We start from the raw sequence: 8,741 nt of genomic DNA, 5'->3' as shown, positions 1-8,741 counted from the left end.
CATGGATCTCTCTCTACTGTGGACATGGATCTCTCTCTGCTGTGGACATGGATCTCTCTCTACTGTGGACATGGATCTCTCTCTGCTGTGGACATGGATCTCTCTCTACTATGGACATGAGTCTCTGCTGTAGACATGGATCTCTCTCTACTGTGGACATGGATCTCACTCTACTGTGGACATGGATCTCACTCTGCTGTGGACATGAGTCTCTCTCTACTGTGGACATGAGTCTCTCTCTACTGTGGACATGGATCTCTCTCTACTGTGGACATGGATCTCTCTCTACTATGGACATGAGTCTCTGCTGTAGACATGGATCTCTCTCTACTGTGGACATGGATCTCACTCTACTGTGGACATGGATCTCACTCTACTGTGGACATGAGTCTCTCTCTACTGTGGACATGAGTCTCTCTCTACTGTGGACATGGATCTCTCTCCATAATGTCATTCTCAGCTATGAACCTTGAGGAGCTCACTGACTCAGTTCCTGACCTCGGCAGAGAGCATAAAGCTTTGCCTCACAAAACTGCCCAAGGAATGGCTATACTGTCACCAGAATCCAGCAGAGAATGATTTAAAGACATTAGAGGAAAATCCTTTTTAACATCCAGATAAGAAAACGCTTTTTGAATAAGATGCAGAGGAAAAAAGGTGTTTGCTTCAGTAGCACATACACTAAAATGGAATGATACAGGGAAGATGAGTGTGGACCCTGTGTAAGAACAGCATGCAAATTCATGAAGCATTTCATTTTCTTAAATGGAAAAGTTTTTTTTAAGAATGAAAGAAGTGGGAGGAGTTGGAGGAGGGAAAACTGTAATCAGACAGAACATAGTGCATGAAAAAAATCTATTTTTAATTTAAAAAATTTAAAAGACACAAACTACAGGGGAAGGAGTTGATTTGATTAAAATTGAAAGCTGCTAGGTGAAAATGATCAATGACAAAATGTTGTGAGTAGTCACAGGTCAGGGAAGGTCCCATGGGACATTGCTGAACAGGACACTGTAAAGGAGTACTATAACTCAGGCATGGAAAGGCTGCCAACCTAAATAACAAATGGATAGTCTCCGAGGACTGAACTGACCTAGAAGGCACACACAGGGGAAATTTAGGAGGACATATCCACAGAGCAATGGAAGACAATGGTTTGCAAAGGGGACTTGTGAAGGGTCATATAAAGCAGTCACCCTCAGTTGCATGGGTCACTTACAGGTGATGCCAGTCCCCCCAGACAGGCAGCTGCTGGACATCTGACCTTGCAGAAGCATTTTCTCTGCCAGACTATAGTGGTCTCTGCAGGTCTCTGGCCTTGTTCCCAGTCATTGTTCTTACTGCCAGGTGTATCTAGGTGAGATCACAGCTTCCCGAGTTTGTTTCTTTGGGTATTTTCTTTTTAAAAAAAATATTTATTTATTTATTTATTATGTATACAGTGTCCTGCCTACATGTATCCCTGCAGGCCAGAAGAGGGCACCAGATCTCATTACAGATGGTGGTGAGCCACCATGTGAGTGCTGGGAGTTGAACTCAGGACCTCTGGAAGAGCAGTCAGTGCTCTTAACCTCTGAGCCATCTCTCCAGCCCCGGGTATTTTCTTATTAGAGATTTACACACATGACTCCACTTGAATTCTGGTAAACGTTCACAGGATAAATAACAAAATAAGACTCTGAAAACATAAAGGAGAAGAAACAGCAAGAGTCCTCTGCCCCTCCCCCCAAAAAAACCAACCCACAAATGCACAAAATGTTCAATGTTCACCATCATTACTTAGTAGAGAGTAAATGAAAGCAAGATTCTATTTCTCAGTTAGCACTTCACAAAATTATTAATGTCTGGCCACATGTGGGTGCTAGGACGATGTGGAGCATCAAGAACCCATAGACATGGAGAATGTAAGCAGGCTCGATTGCTTTGGACTTGTGAATCTCTCTATCTTGAGTATACCACAGGAAAATCTTGAGCAACTGTACCAGAGAAAGGTATTGACAGGTACTAGAGGAATTGTTGGGGGCACCTTCAAACTAGAAAGCAACTCAACTGCCCATCAACTGGCCAATGCATGGGTCAACAAACTCTGACACAAAGGCCGTGAGCCTGGACTTCTGTCACCTGGGGACATCTGTCACTCCAGGATCCCCAGCAGATGCCCAGGTTGGAGGATACAGGTCCTTCCTTTACATCCAGTGCTATAGTGTTTGCATGTAGCTGTGTATTTCTACCTATAGACTGAGTCATCTCTGGATTATTTATGATATCTGATGCATTGCAAATGCTGTGAGAATACCTCATACTGCATTTTCCAGGAGATAATGGTAAGGAAAGAAATTCTGTGATCATCACAGATGGCTTTCCTCCCTGAATTTCTTGATCTTGATTAAGTCCTCAGATGTGGAACTCACAGGCACAGGGGAAGAGGTATGCTCAAGGGTCCTACAGGCACTACTGCAATTACTCATGTCCACCATTAGGCAGAGAAAACTGCCATAGAGAAAATAAAAAAGATCTCTTGTCAGGCATCTTCATTAGAGTGACATCATTTTAAACCCTAGGTGGCAATCCCTAACACACTGCTATGATGCCCAGGGAAAACAGGGCAACCTGAAAGTCCACCTACTTCCTTAAGATCTTTTAGATGGTTATCTATGGTGGTATTGTGTTCCCCCAAATCTTGTGCACCCTAATAAACTTATCTGGGGTCAGAGAACAGAACAGCCACTAGATATAGAGGCCAGAAATTGGTGGCACACACACCTTTAATCCTAGCATTCCGAAGGCAGAGATCCATCTGGATCTCTGTGAGTTCAAAGACATACTGGAAACAACCAGGCATGGTGACAAACGCCTTTAATCCCAGGAAGCAGAAAGGTATATAAGGCGTGAAGACCAGGAACTAGGGCCTAGTTAAGCTTCTAGCAGCAGTTCAGCTGAGATCCATTCAGAAGAGGACACAGAGGCTTTCAGTTTGAGTAAACAAGATCAGCTGAGGAATTGGCAAGGTGAGGTTAGCTGTAACTGGTTCTGTTTCTCTGATCTTTCAGCGTTCACCCCAATACCTGGCTCCGGGTTTGTTATTATTAATAAGACCTTTTAAGATTCATGTTACAGCTATCCAAAATGCTTCATTGTGGGAGCAGACAATGTGGGCTCCAAGCAGATCAGCAGATTGGCATGTCCCTGAGAGGGAAGACTATGGTACTGATGAGAAAGAAGCCGAGGATGTGCATTGCTGTCCAGGGGCATCTGTTAACTTCCCAGCTCTGGAGAAACTGCTGCCTCCTAGCTGGGGAAATGTGAGCTTTGTGTTCACTAATGAGGACCTCGCTGACCTCAGGGATATGCTGCTGGACAGTAAAGTGCAGGCTGCTGCCCATGCTGGTGCCATCACCCCATGTGAGGTCACTGTGCCAGCCCAGAATCCTGACTGGTCTGGGTGGAAGAAGAAGACTTCTTTCTTCCTAGCCTTTAGGCATCGCCTCTAAAATCTCCAGGGGCACCGCTGAACTTCTGGGTGCTGTGAGCTGGTAAAGACAGAGACAAAGTGAGAGCCAGCAAAGCCACACTGAGGCACACACTGAGCGTCTCCCCTTCTTCTTTGGGCTGATCATCCAGCAGGTGTTAGACAGTGACAGCATCTACAGCCTGGAAGTGCATGACATCACAGAGCAGACTCTGCACTCTGGATTCCTGGAGGGTGTCTGAAATGCCGCCAGTGTTTGTCTGCATGTTGGTTACCCAACTATCGAGACACACCCTATCCTCAGTGGGTACAAGCAGGTCCTGGCTTTGTCTGTGGAGACTGAGGACACCTCCCCACTTGCTGAAAAGGTCAAGGCCTTCTTGGCTGATACGTTTGCACCACCACTGCTGTTCCTATAGCTCCTGCAGCCCCAGTCAAAACTGAAGGCAATGGAGAGGGGTCAGATGAGGACATGCAATTTGGTCTCTGAGTAATCTCCTCAAAGCAAACAACTCAGCCAGTTCAGCTAGAGAGACATGGGAATAATAGCTTACTTCTCAGGAGAAGAGGAAGGGAGGAGCCATGGCTGTGTTCTAATAAAGCTTCACTTTTAAAAATAGTATAATAACATATATTGAAAATGTTACAGGACAATGGATGAATATGAAGCACATATTTTAGAGCTAAAGGAGTCAAAGACAAGAAGACATAGACCATTGAGTTCATCTAAAGAAACTCCCAAGCTGTGCAAGCGCTAAACTGCATTGTTCTGGAGTATCATAATAAAAACATGAACACAAACTTCAGGATCTTCCCTCTCTTTAGCAGCATACAGAAAGCTACACTATTGAGAACAGCAGAAAGCCTTCTGAACCCACTGGCCTCTGTTTGATTTGCTGGTCTGGGACTTGGTACCCAGGATGCTCCATGGAACACTGTTCACCAAGCTGCCTATCTGTGCCATGTACAGTGTGCACGTTCCTAGATATAGACCAATTTTCACACATGAAAACTTGTATAAAAACGCAAGACCTTTGACCATTAATTCTCACATGTTCTCTTACACCCCTGAGAGGTGTTTGAGGACCAGGAAAGCCAGAAAAGAGATATGGAGCTGTGACTAAGGGGAAGGAGTGGCCTGGGGCCATTCTGCAGGGACGGAAGAGGAAGCTTTTAGCTCACAGCTTTGATATCAGAGGGAAGCTAAGGTTATGCTTTAGTCTGGTGTCTCAACCAGAAGCTATCGGTTAGTGGCAGCCACGTAAAGCCTCCTGGGACTCCTCTGATGCCACTCTGGGGGTTTTAAAGGGTTGTTTCCCTAGTTACAAAGGCTGGATCTTCCCAATATTAGGAATGACTCACAGAAGATGCTACATGTGTGCACAGGCTTTTCTACAAATGTTGAACATGTGCATGTTCATGTTTCTTCAAGCATAGCTACATGCATACAGCATTCCTAAGAGGCCTGATGTTTATCTACAAGACTGTAGTGTTTGACATTCTTTAGAAGAGCCCAGGACAGGTCCTAACCTTTGTTGCAGCATTTCTGCATCCCAGATGGCTTCCTCATGATGTTATCAGAGATATGAAATAAGTTTTCACAGAAAATGAGTCATTGATAAGTGATCAGCCCCTAGTGACAACCTGGAAACCACAGAAGGTTCAAAAAATAGCAAATGATTAAATACAACAATCCCAGACACACAATGAAATGTCTTACGGTCATTAAAATTCTATTTAGGGAGGCTGGTAATTACATGGGGAGAGTAGTAATCACCCAAAGGGGAAGAGGCTACAGAATGGAAATTACAGGCTGATTCCAGCAGCAGTGAAGCCTGACATAGGAAAATAGGATGGTAGGAAAGTGGTAAAGAAGCTATCGTTAGGGGCAAGAACGAAATACGGATGATTCTCTTGAATGCAGATAAGCGGGTCATTTTTTTTCCTGCGTGATGAAGGAAGAAATGTGATTTTGAGCTCCAGAGACTGGAGAGTCAATAGGGACGTGGGCACAGAGAGGACAAGCCTGGGAAGTCACCAGGTGTGAACACCTTTGGATAGCTGGCCCCTTCAATGCCTAGAAACAGCACAGAAGCCCCAGGTCTGTGCCTTCCCACTGACCACTTCTGCAGTACTCTGTTCTGCAGTCTGAGGGAGTGTGTTTCATGCTGACAAATTCAGGCTCTTTTCTGCAAGAAATATGACTGCTTTCTTCTCTTCTTCAAATGCTTTCCGAGTCAATGATTCACCTACAACTGAGTCTATTATGAACGGAAGGAATTGTCAGAGCCATTACTATGTGTGAAACTATGATGCTGGGCCGAGGATTGCCCAAGTTCTCCAGCTCCCTGAGGGAAACCTTTCTTGTGCTCCTGAGATGAGGGATGAGGCAGAGAAATAAGTGCATGTTGAGTCACCCAGGAAGCAAATTCCAATCCAAAACTTGACCTTCTGAGGACTGGGCACTCTGGTTTCACCACAGCGTCCCTCCTGCACTACTTACTTTCTTGCCTGAATTCCCACTGTCACTTGTCCTAGCACCAAGGCCTCCGCCACAGAAGACACAGACAAGCTGCTGCCACCACCCACCTCTCAGAGAAGAGCAGTTGTTTGCAGATTGTGACTAAATAATCACAAATGGACTCATCAGATCTCCCAAGTGGCTCTCCACCTGCCTTGTCAGTACTTTTGCTTCTGGTAAAGCCGAATCCCAGTCTGCTTCCAGAGACATTTGCCAAAGCCTGGCCAGTCGGTATTGTATTTGTAGGTGGAGTTTTCCCGTCCCAGAAGCCACTCTCAAATAATTGACACAGAGACTCAATATTAGTTATAATGCTTGGCCAATAAATAGTTCAGGCTTGTTACTAGTTAACTCTTACATTTTAAATTAACCCATATTTCCTATCTACACTCTGCAACACGGTACCTTTATTTTTCAGCATGGCATGTTTATTTCCTGCTTCCTCTGCATCTGGCTTGAGATTCCTCAGACTCTACCCTCCTTCTTTCCATCGTCCTCCTAGCCTGGCTCTCCTGCCCAGCCTCTTCCTGTTCAGCTACTGGCCAGTCAGCTTCTTTATTAAACCAACCACAGCAACATATATTCACACGGTGTAAAGGAAGATTCCACAGTATTTGTCACCATGAGTGGGTTAGAATGGAGAACCTGGCCCAAGGAGGACAATTTAAGTATTTAAGAAGTATCCTGTGGCTCTTCCCATCTAGAGAAGAATAAGAAAGAAAGTAGATAAGCTAGAGCCAGTGCAGCCATCTTGTGACGTGAGGTCTGAGAATGGAGTTAACACTGAGGAAGCAGAGAAGGGGAAAGGAGAAAAGAACAAGCCATGGAAATAGCGATCAGTCCCCATCCATGTGGGTTTAGGTAGGATGTTCTCTGCTGAAAATGCCTCAAGTTCTCAGCGTCTGTTAATGTCTAAACACTACCAAGACCCCTCTGATGTTCCCATCACTGAGGAAGTCAGGGCAGGAACTCAAGACTAGAACCTGGAGGCAGGAACTGAAGCAGAGGCCATGGAAGAACACTAATCACTGGCTTATTCCTCATAGCTTGCTCTGTTTGTTTTCTTATACAACTCAGGACCACATGCTCAGGGGTGGTACCATCCACAACGGGCTGTATCTTAGCCAGTGTTTTATTATTGTGAAGAGACACCATGACCAAGGCAACTCTTATGAAAGAAAACATTTCATTGGGGACTCACTTACAGTTTCAGAGGTTTAGTCCATTATCCTCATGACAGACAGCATGGCAGTAAGCGTGGCACTGGAGCATTAGCTGAGAGCTACATCCTGATCTGTAGGCCAAGAGAGAGACTCTAGGCTTGGCATGGGATTTTGAACATTCGAAACTCAGCCCCAGGCCACACCTCCTAATCCTTTCAAATAGTGTCACTCCCTGGTGACTAAGTCTTAAATATGTGAGTCTTTGGGGGCTTTTCTTATTCAAATCACCATAGGCTGGGGCCTCCCACATCATTCATTAATCAAGAAAATGTCACACAGGCTTGCTCACAGGTCTATCTTATGGAGGCATTATCTCAAAAAAGGTGCCCTTTTTTCAGATGATTCTAGCTTTGTATCAAGTTGACAAAAACTATCCAGTACACTTCATGATTCTGGATGTCCAAGGTCAATGGGCTACCTGTGGTGATGTCTTTCCTGAAGGTAGCACCCCTGTTTTAGTCAGGGTCTCTAGAAGGGCAGAATTGATAGAATGAATATATGGAATTTATTAGAGTGGCTTACAGACTGTGGACCAGCTAGTCCAGCAATGACTGTCTACCAATGGAAGGTCCAAGAATCCAGCAGTTGTTCAGTCCATGAGGCTGGGTGTCTCAGCTGGTCTTCAGTATAGGAAGGAATCCCGAAGAAGGAGGCTGTAATGCCAGTGAAGGAATGGACTTGCCAGAGAGAGTGAGACCAAGCAGGCAGAGCAGAAGCTTCCTTCTTCTGTGTGTCCTTTATATTGTCTGCCAGCAGAAGGTGTGGCCCAGAATAAAGGTGGATCTTCACACCTCAAAATATCCAGATTAAAGGTGGATCTTCCCACTTCAAATGATTTAATTATGAAAAATTCCTTGCAGGTGTGCCCAGCTGCTTGGGTTTTAGTTAATTCTAGGTATAGTCAAGTTGACAACCAAGAACAGCCATCACAGCCCCAAAGGACAGGACATGGCATTATATGAGACAGAGTATGTGTATACTATCTGTCTGGGCTTTCTCCTTATAAAGCTGCCAGGGTTCAATCATGGGGATGCCCCAAGATGACTTTATCTAATTCCCATCAATTCCAAAGACAACCTCTAACACAATAGTTGGATTTTGTGTCTACCTTCCTAATGTTTCACCATGGAGCTAAAACTCCAACCTGATTTTCAGAGAGGACAGACTATATTCAAAGTGTACCAGCCAGGTAGAAAGAGAATTTTTAAAAAGCGGGTGACAAAGTGCTTAACCAGGATGAATGAGAATGCATTTTGCTGAGATGGAGACGAGGCTGGGGACAGAGAAATAGGAATAGAAATCTGTGTTTTGGATGTGTACACAGGGCCTGGCTGGGGAATCAGCATGGGCCCAGTCTTCCCAGGAGGGGTTGGGAGAGGAGACAGCATCCCCCAATGCTTCACTGAAGCCAACTTCAGCTCCTGAGTGGCCTATAGACCTGGATAAGAGAACATTTCTGAGGTATTTTAAATTTGATTACAAGGGTGGTGGGGATGAGGGCAAGGAGAGACAGAGTTGTCCTGAGTAC

General features: G+C 45.0%; 1 non-coding gene and 1 pseudogene across 1 annotated transcript; both read left to right on the top strand.

Moving 5' to 3' along the window:
* Positions 1–657: 657 nt before the first annotated feature.
* LOC128104826 (U6 spliceosomal RNA) lies at positions 658–763 on the top strand. Its single transcript, XR_008216126.1, has one exon. It is a non-coding gene; the product is annotated as a U6 spliceosomal RNA (small nuclear RNA).
* LOC128103751 (60S acidic ribosomal protein P0-like) lies at positions 706–4,805 on the top strand (annotated as a pseudogene).
* The last annotated feature ends 3,936 nt before the right edge of the window (positions 4,806–8,741 follow it).

This window comes from Peromyscus californicus, unplaced genomic scaffold, assembly GCF_007827085.1.
Source record: "Peromyscus californicus insignis strain IS unplaced genomic scaffold, ASM782708v3 Scaffold_8__1_contigs__length_139910024, whole genome shotgun sequence".
Taxonomy (NCBI): domain Eukaryota; kingdom Metazoa; phylum Chordata; class Mammalia; order Rodentia; family Cricetidae; genus Peromyscus; species Peromyscus californicus.
The sequence above is the reverse complement of the archived record's forward strand: the minus strand, read 5'-3'. Positions and strand labels throughout refer to the sequence as shown.